General features: G+C 41.6%; 1 protein-coding gene across 1 annotated transcript in view; it reads left to right on the top strand.

Annotated features, from left to right (window-relative positions):
- Positions 1-2,137: 2,137 nt before the first annotated feature.
- The window catches only part of MAP2 (microtubule associated protein 2), a 247,110-nt gene continuing 222,371 nt past the window's right edge, over positions 2,138-26,876 (top strand). The window contains exon 1 of the mRNA XM_075029191.1: positions 2,138-2,370. The gene's annotated coding sequence lies outside the window, so the exon portion shown is untranslated. The remainder of the gene's footprint in view (positions 2,371-26,876) is intronic.

Below are 26,876 nucleotides of genomic sequence, written 5' to 3'. Positions count from 1 at the left end.
AACAGTAGCTATATATTTATGTGAAGGATGCCTCTCAGTGACAAATCCCTGTCTGTTGGTGCCTGACGTGCTTTTCAGGTGTCTCAAGCTGCTGTTTGCTGGTTGTGTTGCAGGGTGTGGTGGGCAGGCAGGCTGCCACTCCTGTTTGCAGCAAGACCGTGTTCATGCGGTTAGGCATTTGCCTGCTTCCCTTGAGTCATGCTGAAATCAGTACTAGCTTTTACTTCCCTCAGCAATTAGAAAATGTTCAAGAAGGCTGAGGAAAAAATCCAAGGGCTCAAAAAGGAGAGATGCAGGGGTGGAGTTGAATGATTTGCAAAGGAAAAGGAGAGTAGAGCTCGCATAAGGAGTGGTCTGGGTGTTCAGTCATTCACATACCATCCTGCTTGTCAACCTGTAACTTGGGGTGGGAGTGAATCAGAGATGAAGCCAGGTGTGCTGGCTCTAAGCTGCTTCCTGACCTGCAGAATTACCCTGCCCTCCTTCAGTGCTCCCCCACACCTGTATAGGAAAATGTGGTGCAGGGAGACAGCCACAAGAATAGGAGGGAGATTTCTGAATTAAGAGAGTCAGCTCGTCCAGAGTTGTATCGGTGGTGGTCTTGATTTGCACTGATTCAGTCAGGGCAGAGTTTGGCCCTAAGGATGCTCTTCACAGCCCGTCAGCATGCTCAGAATACACCTGGGAGTTAGTGTCTGTGTTGCCAGGAGTCTAGAGCAGACCTGACATTTAGGGTTGGGGCTAGGTCTGTCTGGAAGGAAAGTGGCAAGTTAGTTTTTTTTGTCCCCATGCCCATCTTTTCTGACATTATTGATTTGATATCCCATAAAGAAAATTTCCCCCAGGAAAATGATGCAGCAGCCCACAAATCAGGAGGAAGGACACTGTATATTTCTTGTTGTTTAGGGAGATAAAATATGTATATTTCCTGGAGTAGTAAAGGGAAAAGTGGCAAACATATGAGAGAAAATAAAAAACAAACAAACAGAACTCTCTGGGGGGCTGGGGAACAGTTAATAATGTGATTAATTCCAAAGATCAAGGGATAGAGTGTGGTAAATAAGGTCTTTTATTCCATATTGTTCTGCAAAGTTAAGCTTTTAGGGGTATAGAAAGCGCGTTGTGCTTCTGAATAAGACTTAGCAAAATATTGAATGTAACTATTTCATATTACCTAGTGCTACCTGTTACAGCATATAATAAATTTATGTCTAAGACTTTGAATAAAATGCATTTTGTAATATGACTAATTTCTATAATTTTATATTCCACATAGTTTGCCAAAATTAGCAGCAGTGATTTATAGGCAATACTTATAATCCTTTAGGTTAGATAATTTTAAATGGCATGCTACTAGTGTTGCTTAAAATGCTGTCAAGATTTTGAATGCCAGATTAAAAATACTCTTAAATGTGCCTTTCAATATGAATAGTTGAGAACTTTTTTTGTGGAATACATTTGGGGGGAAAAAAGTGTAGTCAAATTACATTCACTTAAAATGACCTCTAGTACAAAACTGTTTCTATGGGCAAAAAACCTGAATTCACTTAGGCTTTTTTGGGGTTTTCTTGCCTTCACTTGCTTTGGTCCACTGTACACTTGCAGCATCACTGTTAGCAATAAGTGGAATTAATAATAAGTTGCAAGGCTTTAATTGATAATTACAGGCACTCAGAAGTTAGAAACACATTTTCTTATTTTATCATATTTATGATATTGATTATTCAGATGCCTGAATGGTTGTGTGTTTGTTTAGATGGTAACACTGGTATCAGGATGCCAGCACTGACCTGCATTTTTACCTGTAATTGCCAACAGGCACAGAGTTAATCAAGCCTTTCCCATAAGCCATCTCTGCAGCCCTTGAGTCCATTTAGAGACTCACTTTGGGTGAGAGCTGACTTGTGCAGGTGCTGACAGTGTTGCTTGATGTGCACCAAGCAGCTGTAATCATGGGGATTTTCTGTTCTTTGGTTCATCTGAACTAAGTTGCCTTTGAAGCCCTTATCACAAGCTCAGGCTTTGAGACACTGAGAGCAAGTCAAGTAGTATCTACTGAAACAATGCCTTATACCTTGCTTTGAAATCTCTTTATGAACTTAATTCTACTTGTTGTCTTGCAGTGCAAATGAATATGTACACTGCTATTTATGAGAGAGCAGCCCTTGACTATAACTAATTTTTTTTTTTTAGATGCTGACAATGGCAGAGTTTAATTGGTGGAAGGTGTGTACCTTCCTGAGCCAGCAGATAAAAATGCTACTGGTTGTTTTAAGGCAGATACTCCTTTTTGGGTGGGGTTATGAATTGTCTGTTTTGTTCCAGTGGTGGGGACAGAGCAATGTGGTGACGGTGAAAGCTGTACTTAGAGTAAGTAACTTGTTTACACTTTGAATTAAGTGGTTTAGGACTGATTTTTTTTTTTTAACATCCTATTTCAAGCAGGAGGAGGGAATAAGTACTTGAAAAAAATATTGGGCAAACGTAATGTTTTCCATACTTCAGGACATGAAGCTGTGTTTACTACTAGGATCAGAAAGAACTATCTCCTTGAAGACATGGTATTGCAGAGTTGGCATTTTGGGTCATTCCTCTGAAATACCTCTGACTGTAGTCAGCACCAGGTGATTTGTTTTGCCATTCTCAGGTAAATTTCAGTTCTGACGCTTCAGTCACTTAGAAGATCTGAGTTATTTTGGCTGCTAATTCATTTTATATACTGATACGAGTAGTAAGTTTTTTCTGAAGAGAGTGAAATTGCAAGTTATTGCAAGGTCACCCCCAGTGTCTTTGCTTATTCCAGTGTGCAATGAAGTGATCTGTCAGTGTCCTGGGATGGGCAAGAGAATGAATGCTTCAGATGTAATGTGGTTTTGTGTTTTCTCTGGCAATGTTTTGGTGACTTTCTCTCAATTGCCTAAGGGAGAGGGAAGGTAAGCGAAAAATGAGTTTTCCTCTAGTGGGGGAGTGATTTCTGCATGCATTAAAAAGGCAAAAAGAGAGGTCAGAGGCATGTGTTACGTTTTTATTTGAAAAACTGTGGAGCTGTGGAGACTTGTTTCAGCTGTAGCTGGTAGGTTTATTTTCAGAGTTGACACAACAATAGGCATAGAATTTGCCTTTCCAGGATTTTCAGAGGCTATTGAACAACAGATACAAAGAAGTAGCTGTCTCCCTACCTTCCCCTCTTTTCCCCATCCAAATGTGCTATAAACATAACTTTCTTTTGGATTCTGTTCCCCTCGTGCCTTTGCAGTTGGAAAGGCTAGTGTATTTATTGTTTGCTCTACTGCCCTTACCTGCAGGCAAGGCATGATCTAGATTGAAGCATAATCCTTGTAGATTAGTAAACAAGCCCTGCCCCATGCCTGTGTCACTACGCAGATGAGTAGCTCTTTGAAGAACGTTTCAAGGCTTGTGAAAATAATTTCTAGCAGAAACTTACCTTTTAAAAGAGATTAAAATATGCAAATAGTCAAACGAGCAAGCAAGAGTGCTTCAAGAATAAAGGTGCTTTGTCTCTAGTCACTTGTTAATATTTCCCTTTCCATGATGGATTTACTTCACAGCCGAACTTGAAAATCCTTCACAACTGGCAGTGGTCCTGGGCAATTTCCTCTTCCACTGTAGCTCTGGCTGCATTTAAGTGCTTCTCTCCTTCCATTTGTTGCTTTTCAGTTTTGTCACTCATTTTGCATTGAAACATAGCTCTGGGCAGAGCTCCACATAAGTAAAAAACCCACTGTATAGATGAAACCATGGAAAAAGAACCTGTGATGTTCTGCTGGATCTTGTTTTGAAATGAGGAGTTGCTCCTCTTCTGAGGAGCTTACAGGAGTTTTGGATCATGGGCAAGACAGCCATGGGGTGGACAGTAAGTACGTGCTAGCTGGTGGGACTCTGGACTAGTGTTGAGAGCCTCTGGTGTGTTCATCACAGATATGCGGCTGGTTTTGGCTTTAGTTTGTCCTGTTTGCTTAGGTCCTGATCCACAGTAGAACTGGAGAAGCTCTTGGCTTGGAAATGATTCCCGTTGGGATTTTATGGGCAAATTTCAGCCTTGTCTTTGCAAAATCATCCTCTCTGTATGCACCAATAATTCCATTAGGGCCTGACATCCCCATGAGGCCTAGGGCACGTACAGACTGCACCGCGGGCTGCTGGAGTGACCTGCAGGCAGTGGCTCTGCTGGGTATTTAATTTATGGCCAAGCCTGGGAAAGCAGGTTCCTGGCTGCCGGGTCAGAGCAGACATTTCTGCCCTGTGTGTCTGCTGAGCAGCAGCAGTTGCTGTTTCTTACCCTACTAATTCTCAAGGACAGCAGGAGCATCAAGCCTGAACTCTCCAGAACTCCCAGCACAGAGTCCCTTTCTGTACACTGGAAGGACTCACAGGGCCTTTTCTCTTTGCTGTAGCAAAAATCAGTTTTCCCTACCCCATTTGAGAAATAGCAAGACAATTTTGTGATGCATGTCCACCAACACTGGTACTTGTATATAACGTGTCTGAAACTGTTCCCGAGAACAGACTACTGCAAGTACCCAAGTGAATGTTTGCTGGGTTTAGCCTGAAATGCGAGATGCTTTATGCAAACTAAATCTTAGTGTGATAGCAGGAACCAGGAGAAGCCTTCAAGTTTGGTAGTCTGGGATGCGGTGCCTTGGCAGTCAAGGCTTATCTCAGCTAGTGCTGGGGTGGGGGGGTCCTGTGCCCGTTTGCTCCCATGGTGCCTGGTCCTTGCCTGACCCTGTGGGAAGCCAGGTCAGTAAGTTGAGCTGGGGCAATGCTAGTGCTTTGCAAAAATGACTTGACTTCTACCAGTCCAGCTCTCTAAAATACTCGAGAGTGCTGGTGCAGGGGAGGGGCAGAAATGTGTGTCTGAGAGCTGGAAGGCTTTTACCTGTCTGAAAGACAGGGATTTTAAGGAAGTTAATGCTCCATTTTGAAAATAAAGATCACAGGATCTAACCTCCCTGAATAGGTTGTGTTGCTCCCTAAAAGACATCAAATTACACCAGTTGTGAATCTTGCCTAGTACTTTTAAAATCACCTGCTTTTTATATAAATGGTCCTGTTCTAAAAAATCTTCTCTTACCTTTTAATTCTTTTGTTTTTTTGATTGTGAGTGAAAGACATGACATAGGGTTACAGTGAAAATGTTGCACTTGGCTCCCTTCCGATTAACAGTCAGAAATACACTTGGCGCAGTCTTTTGCTGGTAGTTACAGGGGGATATGTATGGCAAGCCCTTCTAGGCTTTCTCCTGCAGGCTCTGAATGTTGCTGTGCTGCAGCTGACTTGCTTGCTGTAAAGCCCTTGCCTGTGTCTTTAATGAAGGACTGTTCTGAGGTAGAAATTGCCTTCCTTGGAATTAGAGGAGGAGGAGGGATGTATGTTGTGAGGAAAAGCTAAGCCAGGAAACACCTGGCAACCAGATGGCCCCTAGCATGCTGTATCATACCTACACCTTCATTAAGGATTACTGTGGCTGTCTCTGGGTAATAGATTTAGAGGTTTGGGGTCACAAAGAATTAGGAAATTGTAGCCAGTTGCAATTAAATGTAAGTTATTTTTAGAGGACAAAGAGCTGAGCTGAAAGCTGAATTAGAGCTAATTGAAATGTTAGGGCTCAAATACTATGGGTGGTATTTTCTAGGCAAACAACAAAAGAGCCCATGCACTTAAGTGAGAGGCACTAAGAAGCCTGGGGTGGTGGCAGGTGGGCTGGAGACAGCAGAGCTGTGAGCAATGTCAGTAATGTGGAACTGGTATTATTCTGCTTCCCGATAGCAGCTGGCATTATGTACTTCTCTCTGAATATTTATGTGTGCAATAGATAAGGGTTGCTCAGACTGTTAGTAGGATAGGACTGTGTGGTTTGCACTGTGATTTATATAAAGCCTGAGTCAGTATCTTACACTAATATTTTACCTGTATTTAATTTTGTTTTATATTTCCCCTTCAGTGTACCTGCAATCCAGAAAGGGCAAACTCAAAGGTTTTTAAATTTTCAAGTGAATTGTGAGAATATCAGTAGGGAAATAGAGATTTGGGAAGAACTGTGCTAGCACGCAAATCCTTTCTGCATTGGTGACCAGTCAGCAGCAGCAGTTGGTGGCATGTTGTGGGTCAGGAATTCAGGCTGGCCCTGTGTGGGTGCACAGAAGTGAGCATGAGGAAACTGCTCTCCGTCCTACATCCCTGTACTCACCTGCCTACTCCGGCAGGTGAAAGAGGCATGGCAGTACTGAGATGTGTGGGTAGGTTTTGGCTGTCTTGCTGCTGCGCTGGGAGATGCCTCCTCTTGATGGAGATGCTTCTGTGAATCAGCAGCTCTTGCCTGAATCCAGGACCAATTGATACCATCTTGTACTGCTACTCTGCTTACTGCCCTGCTTTGAAAGTCTTTAGGTACGTTGTGGGAGTAAGAAGTGAAGAACAAACTTTGCTAGTCTAGGAGCTGTGTAAACTCTGATTGCCTTCCTTACAAACGCTTGGGAGCATCTGCAGGAAGCCTGAATAGGTTGTTCATTACTTCCGTTCTTGTGAGGTTGATGAAATAAGAAGAGCATTGCTGGCTTTTATTCTGTGTATTCTTTGAGCAGCTTCGTTGCAAACAGTATCTCTCTTGTTGCTTTCATATTAAAATGTTGATAAGCACAACTTGAAAACATTTATTGTTGAAATATCTGTTTAATTACTTGTTAGTGTTGATATCAAAGCCTACTGTGAATTTCATGCAGTGAGTTCTGAGGAATCCACCTCAAAAAACTTGTTTTAAATAGCACTTCAGGTTTTAAGGCTATTATCTTGGGGTTGGTTCTGCAGCTGAGGTCCTTGTTAAAGGTGAGCTAACTTGCATTATGCAATGACGGTGTTTGTATTTTATTAAAGACAAGCCAATGACACCCTACCACATGATGTGGGGCAGCCACATGGATATGGAACAGCTCTCTCTTGAAAGGGTGGATCAAATTGTTCAGGAAGTCTTTTCATTTTCTAATCTCTCTGAATCTGAAAGGCTATATGGTATTTCTTATTTTACCCTTGGGAGAGGAAAAATAAATCTTCTCAGTTCTTGAAAGCTACTGCCCCAGGTTAGGCAGTCCTTACGTTAACAGTTTGTTACCCAGAGAGGCTAGAATATCCTTTTGTTATGCGTTGATGGTGTCATTGCCAGTGCAAAACCCCACAGCAGCAACTTGGAAAGAAAAGCAGGACGAACATGCCAGAAGGATTTACTGTGCTGCTGTTGGTTTTCCCCTGAGAGGAGCCCAGCTGTCGTGAAGCTGAAATTAAAATGTAAATACTAAAATAGGCATAATTAGGGTACTTCCTTTAGACAATGTCTGGTGCAGGCAGCTTCAGTTTTTGGGGGTGTGCAGTTTTTTTAGTGAAGAAGTGTTTGAGCAGTGTTAATGAGGGAGGGGATGATTAGCAATTTCATGCTGTGTTGGTGCTCTCCAGCTTGGGAAAGTTGTGACAAAGAGCAGAACACGAGGTTTTTTTCCCCACTGGTCCTGCTGCTACAGTGTGTACACCTGAAGACCTGTGCTTCTGAATATACAGAATTACTGCTCCAGTAATTGGTACTAAAATGAGCAGAAGGTGCTGGTATGGATCCTTTTGTAATTTTGTATGGCATTTTGCAGAGTTGGGATGGAGAACTCCTGGGGTGCCTTGTCTCAGAGAGGGCTGCCATGGGCCTGCTAAAGTACTAAAGACCTCTGTGAATGGGGCTGCGAGGTGGCTTGCTTTTGGTAGGAATCTTTATTTTGGCTCTGCTGGTCTTTGGATTAGTCCTTGAAAGAAGCGTAGTTTGCAGAAACATTGAAAGCAGAAAACAAGACACAATAACCTCATTTTTGTCGGGGAGTTTGAGTTACTTCTAGCACCTTGTGGAACTTGCTGGAGGCCTGAGTGTGTATGAAGTGGTAGGGAGAATCAGAGCTAAGTTTTGGTTGGAATGGGCCTGGAGAAGCAGGCTGGGACTTGTTCCCAGCTCAAAGCTGAGTGGCTGTGGTGGTTGTTGTTCTTCTGTATTAGGGTTTTGGCACCTGCTTTCACAAAAAATCAGCTGATGAGAATGTTGTATGTCTGTGTAAAGGTGCTTAGAGCTGCATGTGTGTGTCTGACAACTTTGGCATATTTGCCTTATAGGTGTTTAGCTTCTTTTTCTTTTTTCTTTTTTTCTTTTTTTTTTCCAGGAAGATTAGTGGTGTAATTATGTAGGGGATGCTAATGACAGAATAGTTTCAAGACTCCAAATTTATATCCACTTAATAATAGTAATTATTGTTTATAATACTACTTTGCCTAGGGAATGCAGTGAAATACTTTGCCTTATTGGGGTAAGTTTGATACAGACATTCATGATCTGAAGAGATCTTAAATGGTCTTGAGTTTTATTGCTAAGGCCAGCCTACAGTTTGAAACCAGAAAAAGACCCCTTTCAGCCTGGCTTTTTAACAGTGTTATAAAGTGGTGTTGTGTTTGTTGTGTTAATCATGGTCCTAGTACATTGATGTTTAATTTTGGTGGCTCAGAGACATGAATAATGTTAGAACAGTGCTTTAAAATAGTGTTTTTTCCACTTTGTCTAGCTTAACACATTAAACCCGCCAAACTAGTGAGGCAGAAAACAGAGCTGCTACTTGGTTTTATTTTTCAATACTAAAAAAGCTGTAGTTCAATTTTGGTTTTGCCATTTAGCTTTTTATGGTGACAACTGGTGAAACCATGCTCTTTGTCAGATGGAAAAGTACATGTTTGTAGAATGTCCTTTGAGAAACTGGAAAATTCTTGGCTGGGCTAATGCTGTCACTTATTCTAAGCAAATAGCTTTGATACTTTCTGCGGTCTCCTGGAGTCATATAATGGTCTACCCTAAATCCTGTATTTGTGAATCTTGAGCTATGACTTGGGGCTCTTTTTTTATACTTTTTTTTTTCTTCCCACCTGGGGAAGAGACTGGAATAGAGATGACTTTCCACAAGAGCTTAACGCTGAATCTGACAGGATTTTTTTGAGAATTACTGCATTTCTGTTAAAGTTCTAAATCAACTCCTGTTCTTTACTAGAGAATTGTCCCTGTTCATAATGCCATCTGTTAGTTACCAAAAATTCATCAGGAAGAGTATTTTTTTTTTCCCTGAAGTGCTGAGGATATCAGATTTTCTTACAGAACTGAATTGCATCCCTGTGAAGTTCCCCAAGGCTTTTCTGTACTGATCAGCATAGGTGCCTTTTATTAATTTTCAGCAAACTTTCCATTGTACATCCTTAGTCTTAAAAATATTTATGCATGTACATATGTATGTATTCACATATATAACTCCACTGAGCTGAATGGAACTTCTTATACAAATACTGCTGGAGTCTAATACTTGGACCATGTTAAACAGAAATAGTGTCACAATAGGGCAGTTACTGTCAATGCATGAGAGTTGTTACCTGGACAGTTTCCAAGTGAAATATGTTTTACCTGTAGTCAGTGCTACTTCATTCAGTTTTGTACTGATGCACATGAATGACTGTAACTCCTTCTGCATACTATATTTACATGCTAGAGCAATAGCTCCTCCACATGCAGAAGGACTCTAAACAGGAAGCTTTTCCTATGACAGTAATGACTTCTGCAATAAGAATAATGTAGTACTGTACCAAAGGAAATAAACTGTAAAGAACATCTTTGGATAGTTTGTCAAATGTGGTGTGTAATAATGTATATGTAATCTCTGTCAGTTCAGTAGAAAATGCTAAAATATGAAGGAGGACAGAATAAGCTGTGCATGCATGTTGAAATAGGAACATTCAGCTTGTAACCATCTTTATAATCAACTGACAAGAAAAGAGCTATTAAATCATCTTATTCGTTTCCTGTTTTGCCCTACTTGCCATGCTGACACCTTGATGACTTCTGCAGTGTATCTTGGTAAGTATGCCCCTTATTCCTCTTCCCTCAGTGGCTTGGTAGCATTTTTGGTTGTACAAATTGTAACTGTGAGGACCTTAAGGGGAAGAAATAAGTTTTGTTGCTCTGCAAGGGAGAAGGTTCTGTGATCTGTTTCCCATTGCGGCGAGAGAAGTTATGCAGTTGTAAGCTGGTTGTCAAGAGGCTGATGTCACCTTCAGTTGTGAGTCTCAGCTTCTTGACTGGCAGTTTTATTGTCCTTAAGGAAGGTAGCTGTCATGGAGGACTTCACCAGGGGCTCTGGATAGCATATTGGGCCTGGAATTTCGGTGTGAATTCAATAGGAGAGCAGGAATAAAGGGTAGAAAAGTGATGATATGTGATCTAGATCCTCTTTGAGTCAGTGAAAAAAACTGTCTATTGTCAATTAGCATCTTCCATTGAAAGAGTTTCAGAAGGCAGATTGTGTTGTGGGAGAACCCATAATCATCACTAATACAATCTTTTACTCCTACCAAGATGTTTTTTACCTAGGATCCTCAGAAGAAATAAAGGACACTATTTTCAATTGGTAAAGTTAGTACAGTACTCATTTTGTAACAAGCCCGTAGCTTTCATTTATTCTTTACAATGCATGTGGGAAGGACAGTGATGACTTGGATGAGATTGTTAGTGATATGCAGATCTTTTTTCTTTGTTTTTATTCATTATACCTATGGGAAGTAGTGAATTTGCCATAACTTTCTAGAGTGCCCTACAAGTGAGCCGCATATAGACCTTGCTAAAGATTGTGGCTTAATTGCTGATGCATGGGCATTTATGAAGGGATTCGTTGGGGACCGAGGGCAGTGTGTAACAAGAGCAATGACCTGTCAACTCTACAACAACATTTTTCTTTAAAGAGGGAAAATGCAGATCCTTCAGTGTCACTTGCCAATTATTGCATGTAACTTGTGTCAGTGACTTTTGGGGAGGAGTAGGGAAGTTTCTGACCTGTTGGGGCCATGAACACAAGCAGGCAAATTCATGTAAAAACTTAAGTATGTGCATATGCATGCACAGAGGTAAGCATTCATGTTTCTTTTCTGTATTCCACTGAAGTAGCAGGCAGAGAGAGATGGGTTTGTGCTGGGTCAGAATCTAGCTGCATTGTCTCGAAGATAACTGACATTTCTATTTACTCTTTCTTTATATGGTATTCTATGCATTAGCTAGTACTACAGTTGAGCCCAGACTGTAATCTCTGGAAATCTTGTTATGAGTGTGATAGAGTTATTTTCCAGTAAAATAGCTAGCAGGCTTTATAAATATTGATGTGTCCATGGAAGGTTACATGCTTAAATGCCACTAACCAGGATTTACTGTTTAGATGTAAGTGAAATCTGTGCCTGAATTACTTGTTGGCCATTAGTTAATTTTTGGTTATTTTATCAGGGTTTAATGTTAACATTTTCTAATCAGGGTGAGAATCTGGGTTTGGGTGTTTTTTTCCAGTTATGACTGACTCCCTAGTCAGTTTTTGCTAGAGCAAAAACCAGGTATCTGTGGCTTCAGTGCATGCATGTGAGGTCCCAGCCTCTTCATTAGGGATAAAGAGGAGTCTGTGCTTATAGGCTATGTTGCAGGATTAGCACCTAAAGCGTGATTATGTGCTTACCAGCATGATTGTTTTCTTTGCTGCCCTTTGAACAGTGCACACCCTACTGTGGTACTGTCCTTAGCCCTTTCAAGCCTTTGGGGCAAAATTCATCCTTTGCCCAGAAAAGCCTATGTTAGGAGAGAATCTGTGGGTATAAATTTGAGAATTGTAAGTGTATTAACAAAGAGGTGGGTTTCAATCTGCTTTTGCAGATTTGGCTGGCGTTATGATGCACTAAGCTGAGGGATGCCCATAAATATGCAGGCAGAACCATGTTCAAGCCAAGGGATCCAGAGAGGAAAGGCATGCTTGAACTTGAGTGATTTGTTTGCATTCCTGCTCCCCTGGTTCTGGACTCCTGTGTTACTTCTGAGGTACATATTTGTGTTTGGCTGTTTGGTCAAACTGAGAGTTGCCAGTGAATGCTGATGGAAATGGCTGCCACCTCCTGTGCCCAGCCTCTCCAGCTAGTGTGGGCAGGCAGGACAGTGCTGCATTCTGGGGGAGATGGCACTTCACAGTTCCTCTGTCCTGCAAGGATCTCTGAGTGATTTTGTTATTTCCTTCATGCTTTTGAGCTCAAGAATATTACTTTTGGTGTAGGTTCTTAAAGCCCTAATGCTAACACTTTTCCCAGCTGCACTGCTGGTAGCACCATGCACTGCCCAGGTAACCATACAGACCTCCCGATTCATAAATGTCCATCAGTTCATATCATAAATGTTAATCCCATGAGCCAACTCCAATCAGCAGCTAAATTGGGGCCAGACTTTTTAGGGGAACCAAGAAGTCTCTCTTTGAATGCAGGGCACACAGAGGAGAAAAGGGCAGGTCTTAAATCAGTGTGTAGTTTAATTTTTTTTATTTTCTAAGAGGCCCCAAAGCAGTGCAATGCAGGTTTTTCTAAGCTGACATCACAAAATACTGGGACATGCTGCCAAGTCCATGTGGGTGGAGAAAAAAGGAGGTGTTCTTGATTCTTACAAACACTTGTGCTTCTGTTCTCAAGGAATAAAAAAGGAACAAACTTTCCCGATGACTCTCTGAGAATGTAAATGCCACATGAGCATTTTGGCTAATGGCAGAAATGGCATTTCCTGTGCTGTCTTTACTGCTAAGTTGTCTTGTCCTAGTTACATAAGTTGTATTTTATCAACTGAAGCATATGCATAGAAAACCAGTTGGAGAACTCTACGAGTCATTTATCACCTCCTCACAATTTCCAGCAGAATTACTCATACTCACAGTTGCTCTGAAAATAGCGTTCAGGTATTCTGCATCAAAGCATTGGAAGTTGCATCCTTTCACCTGTGAACTAAATACTTTTATCTTATATCTGATGATATTTAGGTTGCAAAACCTGAAAATTAGCACAAACATCCATTGTTTTCCTTAGGAAAGAATCTCAAAAGTTTTTAGCAATTATGCTCCTTTTTGGTAGAGGGAGGATTGTTGGGCTTAAGCTCGTACTTGATGAAACTTCATTTCTTTTAGTGATTGGAGAGAAATTAACTTTCACACTTACATTTATACCTTCTATGTTGTGCGGCACAAGAGGGATGCTTGTCACCAGTTTACGCAAGTCATTTGCTTCACAACAGTATATTGATGAGTCCAATATAGGGTTTTTTATGTAACCAAATCTAAAGATGCTTTTCATTCAGATGTTCTATGTATAGAAGATTAATTATGACACTTGTGTAAATAGTGTTCAGGTCATTGTGAGTTCCTTAAAAGAGCATGGACAGTCACGTTTTGAATATTTGGCAGTGCACAGTGTGGCCTGGAAATGGAGATGCTCTTTAGAGGCTGTTCAGTTTGATTGACTTGTAGCAGAAGAGGCTTAGAACTGCCTGGACTCAGTGCTGCTTGGTTTGCACTCCTTTTATCCATCGTTAAGAACTTGTTCTCTTGCTATGCAGATACAAGATGGCCCTTTAAAGATGCTGTGTAGTTTTTACTAATCTTGTTGTCAAGTGCACTCTACATAAAAAGAGTGCTTTGCTGTTCCAGGGCTCTGAGACGCTGCAGGGCTGGGACAATGTTACTTGAAATAATAATGACCAACTCAGGTCCTGGAAAGCATAGGAAGGGGATGTGGGAAGAAAACAAAAAATCTAGCCTCAAGTGGAGCAGAGGTCATGGTGTTTAGCATAGCTCAGAATGGTTTGGATGTGTGACTCTGGAAGGCTCACTTTAAGTTGCATGTCTCTGTTAGTGGGAGTGGGGAATTAAATTGTGTAGTGACTTTAGCAATGTGGAATGTGGATGGAGGAACACATTTGGGTTTGCCTCTTTTTTGCGTGCCTAACCTGAATGTGCTTGCAGGTGGAAGCTGTTAGCTGTGGAGCCCCTTCCAGCAGGGAAAACAGCTTGCTCTACTAATCATCAGGGCAGGTAGTGGACTGCTAAATCTTGTTTGCTTTAATTGGCCTAGTAGTGCCTTTGAATCAGTGGGACTAGGGTGAATAATGTACTCAAGATTTTTCGTGGTATCTTCATTGTAGGCCATAGGTCTTACAATGTAAACCATTAAATTACTGTAGATGAAACACCAGAGAGATTGGTCTTGGAGTCCCATGGGGATTGTGGAATTGCAAATTAACTCCTCACAATTTACTTAATCAGAGTGTGTATTTATTTTTTCAGAAGACACTCTCTTGTGAGAAAAGTTCATGAAGTGGCTAGTTGGGGCTGAGGTACAGCTGGGACTCCCAGCTTCCTTCTGAGAGTAGCAAACTCCTTTTGCATGTTTCTTTGTCTGCCCTCCATTATGTACTGATATGTAAGGACTTTACACTGAACCTCCAGCAGGGGCATATAGGCCCCAAACTCCTCAGCACTTGGTATGGAGGGAAAAAAAAAATTACTAGCTTCAAATTCTTTCCCAGAAGTCCTGGAAAATGATGACTCAACATGACACAAAAATGCACATGGGTCAGAATAACTGTGCTGACATGGTGCCTTGTAGATAATGTGGTTTGCTCCCGCTTTCCAACGTGCTCTTCTTTGTTTTTCCCACTGTAATTAATGCTGCAAGAGATATTTTTGTTAATGTTACTTTGCTTCCAAAACAAAAATTTCTACTCTGTTTTGCAGTAAAGTGATATGTCTCCCAGTCCATTGGATCTGCAGTGTTGACTAGAGTTTGTATAGTTTGGATTGTAGTTTTGAGCATAGGATCTTTCCTGTTAGTCTGAAAAATCTAGGTCCTCAAAGAAAATGAGTACAAATGTTTTTCTGTGAATTGTTCTGTTGCATTCCACATGCTTGCAGGTGTTGGATGTAGGGGCCCAAACTTGTAAGGCTGGCGTTTTCAAAAGGGTCTAAAGAGCAAAATGCTGTGGGAATTGGGATGCACACAAATCCTGAATTTCTTTGTACACAGTGCCATTAAATCACATGCAGCTTCCGGGGGCTTGCTGCTGTGTGCATAATGTATGTAATGCAAAGTAAAATGTTTCCCTTCTGAGCAGCTCAGTGTCTGGGTGGGTGACTGCGTGGAGCTGTGTGGGGTGGGCATTCAGGCTTCCTGGATGCCACCTGGCTGAAGACCCTGTGTCTGCAGCTGGCTCTGAGTTGTCCCAGAGGACTTGAGGGTAACTCTTGGAGGGGATGCAGAGTACTTGGGCCTTGATGGAGGTACCATTGGTACTGATGGCCTAATTTCCTCCATGCAGTGTAAGACCAAAGGAGATAAAAGCCTTTAGGTCTTGAGTACAGGGACAATATTTCTTCTCAAAAAGTGTGTTGCTATTTCAGCTCATGAGATGGAATGAGGAAAAAAGCTCTAGTGGTCCTAGTTAAGTTTTTATTTTAATAGAGAAGGAGAGAACATGTGAACTTGTCACTCAGTTTACTTTTCTGAATGCTCATTAAATTTATCTTCAGCGCATTTGCATTGTGTTCAGATTATCTAATGAGCTTGCAATTACTCCTTTTCTTTTTTCTCCCCCATTTCTCACCTCTACCACCATCACGAAAGTAAGCATTCTATAGCAATAGGTTTTGCTGCTCAAAAAGAAGGGAGTTCTGTTTAATAGAAGTTGATTTAGTGCCTAAAAATAGAAAAGCTCTGGCTTGTCTTGTGGATCAGGTGGTTATAGTGGTGAGGACCACCTGTCACAGGAGTTTTTGTTTTGTTCTTGTTGTCAAGTATTTTTCTGACAAAGAAGAATATGCAACTTTGGGAATTGTAACTACTTTAACATCTGTTGTCACCCAAAAAATGAACTGAGTGTGCTCAGATATCAGAATATTATTTTTCTGTAGTTAAGGCTGTGCTTCCATTATAAGGACTTTCAGTATCTTCAGGGATTACAGGATAATAATAACTTGGCAATTAAAAAAAAAATTGGCATTGGAAGTTGGCTTCAGATGTGTACTCCTGAGATTTCTTTAACCACATCATAAAAAAAAATAATTCTTATATTTAGATTATATCAGATTAAAAAAATTCCTAGTTCTATCATGTGGGGTTGGATCTCTGTGGTGAGAACTGCCATCTGAAAAGGAGAAATGCAATTTTGCTGTTGCCACTTGAAATCTTACTGGTTTGGGCAGATTTTTTTAAAATGCATTGATGATTTCCAGCTGTGTTTTTTTTTTTTTTTTTTTTTTTAAAGTGTGCTTAACCTTCCTATAGTTGCAAACAATGCCAGTGTCTACAAATCCTAACTCTTACTGGAAGTGCTGGGAGGTGAGGTGCCTGGGTGGTGTTGGTAAATTCTAGCATGCACCTGTCTGTCCAGCTAGAGAGACAGTTACATTGAAGGTTGTGAGGTTGTGTCCCTGCATGCCACTGGCTTCTTAGTTGTGCAGGTGTGCTGTGACAGTGGCATGTAGATGCACATTTGTGGATACAGATCCTTATCCTGCAGCACACAAGAGAGCCATTCTGGCTCCACTGGGGTCCTTTGAAAAGGAGAGATTTGCTCTGGGAAGCTCTGCGCATGGGATGGCTCTCCATTCCCCCTTCTTCCTGCGCCTTGAGGAGAACCAATGCCTTGCAAAAACCCGAGTTATCTCCAGGAAGTCATTCCAGCTTGTTTTGCAATAGTTGTCTCTTGAAGTGGTTTGTTTGGTAAACTAGTAATAGTGTCAGGCATATTGAGTGCACAGTTTCCTGAAGGAAAAACAAATACATCCCTTTAATATGAAGAGTTAATTTATGTGTTTCTCTTTTGAAAATGAATTCTTGCTCTGTTTTGGAAGCTGGATGAAATATTCCTGGAAGCACTGAGAAACAGGAATAGTAAATATGCAGCCTGAGTGCAACATTTGAGATACTGTCCTCCTGTGCAGAGGCAGACCTGGAGACTTCACCCTGGCACTTTGAGGTGGAGTTGCTGCAACAATCCTCTGTAAATAACAGATCTTAGTGTTTTGCTGTTTTTGTAATAACCCATTTGTGAATCATTGTTTTCATTATTCATCTAGCTTCAAAGATGGAGAAATAACATTTCATGAATTCATGCACTAATATTTTTCCATCAATAACTGAATAAATTACTGGGGGGTGAGCTATCCACTTCCATTTTAGGTGTGTGACCATTCAGTCCTTGGCCTCTTTGCTGATGCTGCCACTGAAGGAGCCAGCTGGATAATGGATCTTGTGATCTGGATTTCTGTCTATCAGCAGCTGGATTGCACCATCAAGGAATTTCACATAGGCCATTTGCACGGAGGTTGGGTGGAGCAGCATAGTGAGGCCTGGGGAAGAGTAGGGCAGATAGGCAATGCTGTGGTACCATCCAAAATAATATTTTCTTGTTTGTTCTCTTCTTAGAGCACCTGTGCTTGTGGCAGAGGTTAATGCTTCAGCCACAGATGCCCTTTCCTGGCTGAGCTACCTGTGTCTGCAGTCTCCCTCTTTGAGTTTGATGAACTGAGTTATTGTGCAGTGGTAACTCTGTGCTAACCTAGCTTGGTTCAACAAGTTCATGTGAGTGGCTGGGTTGACAGCTTGTGGGGAGGCAACCTTAAGTAGGAGACAGAGTATTTATGATGCCTGGGGAGCAGTGACTGGAGAGCTACTGAGGTGTTTTCTTTTGTAGGCAGTATAGGAAGGCCAGCTTTGTGTTTAAATTTTTTTTTTTAAACTTTCTTGCAATTTAAGTCCAGCTCTCCATTTAGAGCAAGTGTTTGCATTTCAGCCTTCGGAACTTCTTGCAGTTGGAGCCGCTGGCAGCACTTGCAGGCTGACACCTCAGCTAATACTTGGTCCCTCTTCTGTGGCAATTTGGGAAGGGAGATTAAAAGACTTGGGAAGACTGGTATGGGTGAGTAGGTGAATGAAAACCAAATTGGTTTGGTTCAGCTTGTAATTGTTGAAACGTGTTCGCCTGTGTTGTAGACAGGGCACTTTCAGGGCCTTGCACTTGCTGGCTAGGATTACATGTGTCAGGTGACAATCAAGGGCATTCTCTGCTGACATAAACCAGTGGTGTCTTGCAACTGGATGGGTCATGTAACTCCTTGCTGGCAGGTTAGGAATATGTGCTGTAGTTTGTACTGTCTCATCATACTAGGCCTTCTCTACAGACTTAGACTTGACTCGCCTATATGCAGTATAGCAGCAACTGCATAGTTCATGTGTGCAAGCTTGAGCAGTTGTCCTGAAAAGTCCTATACAGTCTGTTGGGGTTCTTAGGTTTCACTGAGTCTGTCTGACCAAATGATGCTGGTGATTTGTTAAAATGTTGCAGCTGCTGAACAACCTACTTTATTTTTTAGAGGGTTGCAGTCACTTAAAGTGAGGGATCAGAAATATGTGAAATGTGTTCCTCTTCCAGTTTTATTTAGTTAAATAGATCACATGGCACTAGACCAACCTCTCCACCCATTTAGATGCTCTTGCTGCACAGAGAGTCAAGTTTGTTTTCAGAACCTCGTGAGGGTTTTGCCTTTCACTTGGGCTCAGCTTTCTGAGTCACTTAAAGTTTTGTTATGCTTTCTTCTTGGTAGGGAGCCCCTCTGCTGGGAGCTCAAATGGTTGCTCCCTTCTGTGTGAGAAGTACAGTCTGTCCCGGCAGGCAGTGCTGATAGAGCTGAAATCCATGTGTCCCACTGCAGGTCTGGGAAATTCCACGGTATAATGTGTCATTGAGAGCCATTGTGCTGTTCCCAGTAAGATTTAGCTCTAAACCGGAGCTTGTATCCATAAAATACATGCTCTTGTCGAGATGTAATACACTGCATCAGGGTGTGTGCAGGTGAGCTTTCAAGACGGAGGAGACAAAGTGGAATCTCCAAAATGCTTCACAATGGGAGCAGAGGTCTTGCTGCAAAGTGAGTTAAGAGCAAAGGTTTGACAGAAAGTAAATCAGAATTTCTGGTGGGCATCTTTTACCTGTCTTTGGGAGTTCCACTCTGCAGTTTTTGTAAAAAGCAGAATTATGGTGCTTTTGTGTTTCGGTGCACTCACAAGTGTGTTGTTTTTAGCTGAAATGTACTACAGCCCACCCTTGAGGCAGGTGACCTACAGAATCATGCTGAGTATGAGAACTCACATCTGGAATATTATGTCCAGTTTGAGGTTCCCCAGTGTAAGAACAACTTTGGTATGTACTGGATGAGTCCAGTGGAGGGGCCACTAGGGTGATTAAGGGGACAATGAGGTCTGAGGAGAGATGGAGAGAGAAATATTTTTCTTCTGTCTGGAAGAGGGTAGACTATGGGGGAGTCTCAATGCTGCCTTTAGCTGTCTTGTGGGTAGGGAGGGTGTAGAAAAGGTGCTGTCAAGCTCTTCTCAGAAGTGCATGATGAAAGGGTCAGGGCAAAGTGTACAAGTTGCAACAGGGGAAATTCCAGGTAGATACAGGAAAAACTTTTGTACCCTGAGGGGGGTCAAACACTGTAGCAGAGACTGTGAGGGGTTGTAGACTCTACAGTCCTGGAGGTATTTTGAAGCTCAACTGGATGAGGTCTGGGTGACCTGCTTGGGATAGGTGCTTGGACTAGAGACCTCCAGAGGCCCTTCCAACCTGTATTATTCTGTGATTCTAGTTCTGTGTGAAGACCATGGCCTCTTGAATGGAAACCGATGCTGAAGATCAGATGTGCTGAGGGTAGTCAGCTCTGGTGTGACTTGTGCAACCATCAATTTGAGTTCTAGCATTGACTTTGAGTGCAACAGAGAGTAATGTAGGTGTGCAGGTCCTCCCTCCATCCCAGCTCACTCTCTGCTGTCATTCTGTTTTGGGGAGTTTCCTGTAAGTTGTTGATCAATAATTGTGCTTACATACAGGTGAATTGTGAAGAACAGTGAGGGAACATCAGTGTATGTACAAAACCAGCAGAATAGTTTTCAGAAATAGGTTTTGTCCTCTGCTATCTTTGTATGCTGTATCTGCTTGTTAAAAGGGACTCCTCTATGTGATGTTCTCAGCCCAGCAAAGAGTCAATTTTAGGTGCCAGGTAAAGAGCTGTACTGTTTTTGCTGAAGAGAGAAGGCACGCAGACCCAAATGGATCAACAAAAGATAATAGCAAAGATAGGAAGATGCAGGTTTTGTTTCTGACACTTAACAGTTCAGCTGCTGAACAACCGCAGGGTCCGCACGCAATTCATGACCAAAATAGTTGTTCCTGCACTGTAGCTATTCCTTCTCAGCAGCAAAACGTGTCCATTGATCATAGGTTACTTTTTTCTTCTCTGGCCAGTCTGTGACTCACGAATGTTTTTACCTTACCAAGATCAAGCTGCTGGCTGTTGTTGTAGCTTGTGCCAAGGTTAAATCTCTTCTGCCTGGTTAAGGCTGACTTTTGCGAGGTAGGACGTGAAAAGTGCATGAGCCTGCGAGAAAAACAGAGGATCAGTACTGGCTTGTGTCTCAGTACCTCCTTGGGAATCTGCTATGGAAATACTTAAACTACAAAATTTCTTTCTTTAAAGGTTGCAAACCTCTTTCAGAAGCTCTTAAAAAAGTGCTTGAGATAAACAGAACCTTTCATTTGTGGCTAATATCAGAATATTATTAGGATTTATTGCTTTCACAATGATTTCTTTGTTCCAGAGTGTTACTGTGCTTGGGCTTTCTGCCAGGTCTAAGCCGAGCCCAGTATCCATTAGCAAATGAATATGGCATGTAAACATACAAACATGATATTTGTGTGTCCATCACTCTAACAGAGCAGAAATCTTGCTGACTCCTGACATTTTATCTGGTATGTTCTGATCAGGCAAAATTAATCTGCATAATTTCTCTGGTGCTTTCTTTTACACTTTGCAGTTTGAGACAGGTCTATAGGCCATGTCAGGCACCATCATGCCACAACTGTCCATGCCCCTGAGTTCATTTATGTCTCCTTAAGACTGAAACCAGCAAACGTTGTAGTTAAAACCACCCTGTTCACAGGGGCTCTTGGTGGGGTTCAGCTCAACAGATAATGGGCCTTAGAGCCTCCTTGTATCACACCAGGCCTTGTGTGGCCTGAGCCGAAAGCTTTGCATGCATGCCAAAATGAGGTTTTAGAAAATCTACCATAGCATATTTCCTGAACAAATCACATTGCTTCTCTGTCTTGGGGAAGTATCACAATGATAATTCTCTAGAAACATTTGTTTCTCATCTGTCTGGGTGAGTGAGTAAGGGGAGATGGAGTAGAAGATCTAAACTTTGTCTTAAAGGGCTTCCCAGAGGAGACACTGCCTGTTAGGCAGTGTGTTGTTTAATGACTAAGGGTCTGTTTGCTTAAGTTACTGGAATTCAGCTAGGAGCACTTTACTTTTCTCAGTATTAGTACATTTTTGGGGAGTAAAATCTTTGTTTGTTTCTCCTGTCCCAGCGTTATTACCACACAAAAACGATTGATATATCCTTTGCAGTGGTATTTGAATAGATGGATCACACACAAGGAGAAATAAATGTTGAAGAAGCAAACCAAAACCAGCCAAACCAACACCAGCCAAAACAACAACAAGAAAACAAACAAAACAGCTGTGTCTGGGTAGAGATGTTTAATTAGTTCTCCTGTGTGGTCTCTTTCTTATCCTGCTAACATTGCTTGGGTCAATATTAAAAATACATACGTTGGTATTTCCTACATATATAGTATTTGTGTATTGCCCCAGGCAGGAGTTGTGGTGTATGGAGGTGTGCTTGTGTGGGAAGAGGGAATGGGAGGTTTGGGAGGTGCTTGGGTACCGGGACCTCTGCCTTCACCTCTCCCTGTCCTCCCTGCTTAGGCAGGTGCTCCTGGGACCTGTGCTGCTCCCCTTGGGAGAGTGGAGGTGTGTTTCGTCTCTTTAAATGAGAAACGCTTCAGAACAGAAGTCCTTATAGTATTTTTGAAGCAGCACATGACAAAATTGAGGTCCTGATTGCATCTGTGGCTTTATGACACATGTTCGGTATAAAAAAATTGTCTGATAGCGTTTTTTTTTTTTCACACTTGGTAGGTTGTTGCATACCTTTGACCTTTTCTTAACAGGATAAGTTTGTTTCCACTGATACTGATTAATTATGATTAAAAAAAATAACAGTGTATTGCAGGCAGTAAAAGTGGTCTTCTGTGGATGGTAAATGAAACAATTTTTAAGTGTCATGATACTAAATGAATTGCATTTGCATCAAATAATTCTTCATTTTCTGTATTGCTATTCCTGGTTTGCTACTTCTTTCCTGCTATTAATTACTGATTTCAGTTCAGATACAGTAGCTTTGTTTCACTGCCTTTTTATTACAGGTCAAGTTCCTGCAGGAAATAATGATCAATGAGTTCCACCTATTGGTTTGGGGGTTTTGTGTTTGCACAGTTAAATATGTTTTAAAAGGCTGAAACCCCAAGTATATAATTGCTGCCACTACAAAGCCAGAAGTGCTTCTTACCTTTTTAAAAATCAGTATTTAGGACTGGCCGAATGATAGGTTTCTTCCCCTGTACTGGGTAGAAGTCTGAAAATATTAGGGGATTTCTTACAAGGGTGCCTTATAGAACTACTGATTGCCTGGACTTGCAATCCTTTAGAGTATTACTGATAGCATAAATGCAAACTGTGTGTCTGTACAGATAGTCTGCTGATAAACATTTTTGTAGATTTTGATGTTCTTGACCAAGAGTGACAGGACTGTGCTAGATGTGCATCCCAAGTTTGTGAGAAGATTTATTTTTCAAGGAGATAACTAATTTCCTTTGTGCCTCTGATATTCTGATCTTCTTGGAGCTGTAATCCATGAAGGCAATTCTTAATTGGCCTTAAGGGTGTAAATGTTACTGTAAATGAGACAGTAATACAATTCCTGGGAGACAAGCTGAAGAACAGTTGACAGTCATTAATCAATGCTTTTTTTCCCTTCCTAAATAAAGTGGAAAACAAAGCAGTGTGTCCGTCAAATGAGCACAGAAATTATTGTTAATCCTTCTGAAGTGCCTTCTGGTGGTAATGAAAACTGCACATCCAGTTAAGAACCAAAAATATTTGTCCAGATGAGAAGCCATGAGGAGGAGATAAACAAGGCAATGGTAATGGGACTGTCAGAACTGTCTGAAAGCCAAAAAAACAGAGAAGAAAATCAGTTTGGATTTCAGCAGCTAATTTAGGACAGAGAGTCACTGAGGGCAGCAAAACCCAAACTTTATCAGTATTTAGAGTATGCTCTGATATGTTCCAGGGTACATGTTTGTTTATTACTTTTCTTACTGGACTTGGAGATGTTGTTTAGCTCCTAAAACAGAGCTTTCCCTTTTTTATTCAGCCAATATAGGAGAAGTGGAGTAGCTCTGTGGAAATCTTAATGCCTGCAGAGAGGTGTCATGTGGCGCCTGCTGAGTTGCAGCAAGGTTGAGAAATGTTTAAGCGACTCTTGAAATTGGGACTTTCACTTAGCTTACATTGATGCTGGATGCTAAGTGTCCTTGCTATAAAACTATTTGTGCTGTAGCAGCATCTATGTGTGCAAGGGAGGCTGCCTAGGCTAGACAACATAAAGACTTGTGGTAAGATGTACATTGTTGTTTTGGACAACTGACATCAATGTATGACAAGGATGGAGGGGTGCTGGGCACTGATTCACCCAAAGTTATTGAGGGGGGCGGGGGAGGGAATATATTGAGTAGAAAGCCAGACTTGCTGACTGCCATGCCCGGTTATCCCCACATATCAGTGAAATGTTTGCTTTCTGTTGTCCTCAACCTGCACATGTACTTCATCCCTTGAGGGGGTGATAGCTGCCTTTGAAGGGCTGCAAAAGGTTTCTCCCCTGAGCTGGTTAGAGCTGTCCCTCACTGGTCTTGCTTTCAGAGGGGCTGAAAATTTGCATCTTTGGCTAATGGTACTTCTTAAAAATTGGATTGCAACAGCTCCTGTGTTAACATCAGAACTGTGAACTGTGCTCCAAAATGACTGAGGACCAGGTGTCATGTGTTCACATTAGCCTTGGTGGGTAATGAGCTATGATGTTGTACCAGCTGCTTACCATGCTCACACCATACCTGGGTGTTCTCTCAAGTTAATCCTTGTGGTACATCTTTCTACTGAAAGGAATTTCTTATCAGAGGACCTGCAGGAGTTGTTTCCCTTCTGCATCAAAATTTTTACCTTTTTCATTTTGGATTATTCTGTTTCTTGGTCTTTTGCCATAGTCTCTCCCTACTCAACTCCCCCTTTTCCAATAGCATTGGTTCTTTGGTCCCATCCTGTTGAATAGCCCCATGTCCTGTCATCCCACAGGCTGAGAAGCATAGCATGTGGCTGGGTACTTTTGAAAAGAGAGGTCAAAGAGTAGTAAATGATGCTCATTAGCCTAAATATGCCAGACAGCCCTGGACACCCAGAGAGAATGCTTATGGTGTTTTAACCTAACTATTACAGGGTCTAATTAAGTTTATATTAGTTTAAATCAATTTGTATTTTATATGCATTTGAAAAGCAAAGGAGTTTTCCCCTTCAAACATTGCATCTAGTTCTTCTCCATGGTCTTTGAATCACAGACTCGTCTGAAACTCTTGACATCACCAGAGGTAGTATATGCTGGCAAACAAGGATCTTTTTTTCTTTTTTTTTCCAGTATGAATCAGGCCAGCCTAATAGTTAGATGTTAAGGATGGGGAGAGGAAGACAGTGAGACGTCTGTGCTTTAATCCCCTTATGGTTGTTTTCACGGTAGTGAGAGCTAGATGAGGAGTCACGTTTGGAGGGAGAGCTAGTGAAAAGTTCTGTGCATGACTGGGTTATTGCTGGGCTTTACTTTGCACTGACACAACTAGTTTTACTTGCGCATATGCCACATGGTTGTGTGTTGGCCAAGACCTGCTTCTAGCTTGAAACCAACCTGGTTGCAAAGCTGGCAGCAGCAGTAACAGACTCCCTTTTACAGTGGAAGCAGGTCTTAGCGATGTGCAGCAGATGTTGCCCACTGGATGACAGATGCATTTAAAAACAGTTGTAAAACTGGATTTGGGATTTTGCAAATTAAGTTGAATAAGGACAAGTGCTATTTAACAGTCTGTGTGCTTTAACAGAGAACTGTGTTTCTGCTACACTGAAGTTCTGTGAAAGAATAAAAGGCAAGGCTTGGAGTTCTGCTCTAAGAAGTAAGACACTGAATTGCACCGGGACCCTGGAAAGCCAGGTTTAGTCCTTGTTTTTTATATAAACTGCATTTCGGTGACCATTTCGGTAGCTAGCGAGGTGGCATGCTGTATGATGCAGAGAGCCCTGATGTAGTCCAAGACTCAGAAGTGGGGATATTAGTGGAGGTGTGAAGGCAATTAGCCTGTGAGAAAATGCTACGCTAATGCAGCTCTACAGCTTCTGGGATGCAGTACCAGATGCACTTCTGGGCTGTGTGGTCAGAGGAGTCACCTTAGGATTCTGTCATACAAGACTCTGGTCTGGTTTGTTCTGCTGTGAGAGTGACTTGGTGGCAGTGAGGCAGCTGGGTATAGTTGTGATAAGGACTCTGAAAGCTGGTGAGTTACTTTGGTTGCATTTCAGACCCTATGTTTTAGATCGTGTAGATATCAGCATAGATTGTGCTGCAGTAGCACTGCCTTTTTTTTTTTTTTGCTTTTAGTTTGGGAGGTGTGTGCTGCAGGTACAGGAAGAGGGCTAGGCAAACACCAATGTCATTGTTGGTTTTGGGAGCTGAGAGTTGAAACAGTTTGTACTGGTCCACTTTGAGGCTTTCTCTCAAATAAACCTAAAGTGAAATCAAACTTCATAAAGAGTAACATGCTAGGAAGACCATTTGAAGGTGTGAACAGTGGCTGAGAACAGGTGATGTGCCATACAGGATGCACTTCGCACACCCAGGAGATGAGGTGGAATGGTGGTGTGGCATTGTGCCAGTACCTCTGTTTATTTTATCTTTTCAAATGTCTGTTGTTCCTTTTAAATATTTTTATTGTGTACTTCTGAAATACTGTTTTGACCATTCGAAGATAAATGGAATTAAGATGCTATAATATACTGTGGCTGCCTGAATGGCTAAGAGTGTCTGTGGTGATAGGAAAATGATAGATGGATTGTGAAATGCCTATTAAATAGAATATCCCAGCTGTCCTAAGTACTGAGACTGTAGTATATGATAGAGGCAAAACCCCTGTGTGTTTTAGAAAAGCACAGAATATAAAAGATGTAGCACTTAAATGTATAAAATATAAGGTAAATACATGCATTTCTAAGAGATGTCTTACCTTTCCTTCTATTGATTCTCATTTGAGAATGGAAAGGAAAGCTCTGGTCAGGTTCCCAGCTCTGCATTGACTGCTCTGAGGAATATCCAGTTTTTCCTGATGTGTTGTCTGGGTGGAGTGCCCTGCTTTGTCCTCGTCTATTGCCAACCTGATAGAGATGCCATAAAAAAGAAGGTTGAGGAGGAGTTATGACCATCTCAGCCACCCTACCATTGTACTGCTTTTTTCTTTAAGCTGGTGAGGTTTGCTACTGTATAATATACTGCAAATTCTCATAGGGAAAAAAAACCCCAAACCACTAAAGTACTGCTATCTTTTCTAGTTTCAAAACATTTCTGTGGGTTAGAGGGCAAGACACTTGTCAAGCATCTATTTGTGGTGAATTAAGTAGCACTGACAACAAAGTGAGAACAGAAGAATTGAATAAAATACATTTTCCCCAGAAGGCTGCTGTTTGCAAAGTAAACTCCTTTAATGATTTGAACATAGAATCTCCTTTTATAACTTCGGTATGTTTGATAAAGAAATTGAGGGATTTCCATTGGGGAAACTCGAGATCTAAGGAATCATCGTCAGGAATGGTATATAAAATAGAAAACAAAGATCCTGAAAACTGTATGTGTTTGACTTTTATATGCAAAAAGCAGGCTGAAGGAGAGCATGTAGATAGCATTCTTTGCTACGT

The sequence above is a fragment of the Buteo buteo genome, chromosome 5 (genome assembly GCF_964188355.1).
Source record: "Buteo buteo chromosome 5, bButBut1.hap1.1, whole genome shotgun sequence".
In the NCBI taxonomy this organism is placed as follows: Eukaryota; Metazoa; Chordata; class Aves; order Accipitriformes; family Accipitridae; genus Buteo; species Buteo buteo.
Note: the sequence above shows the minus strand (reverse complement) of the source record. Positions and strands in the feature narration are given on the sequence as shown.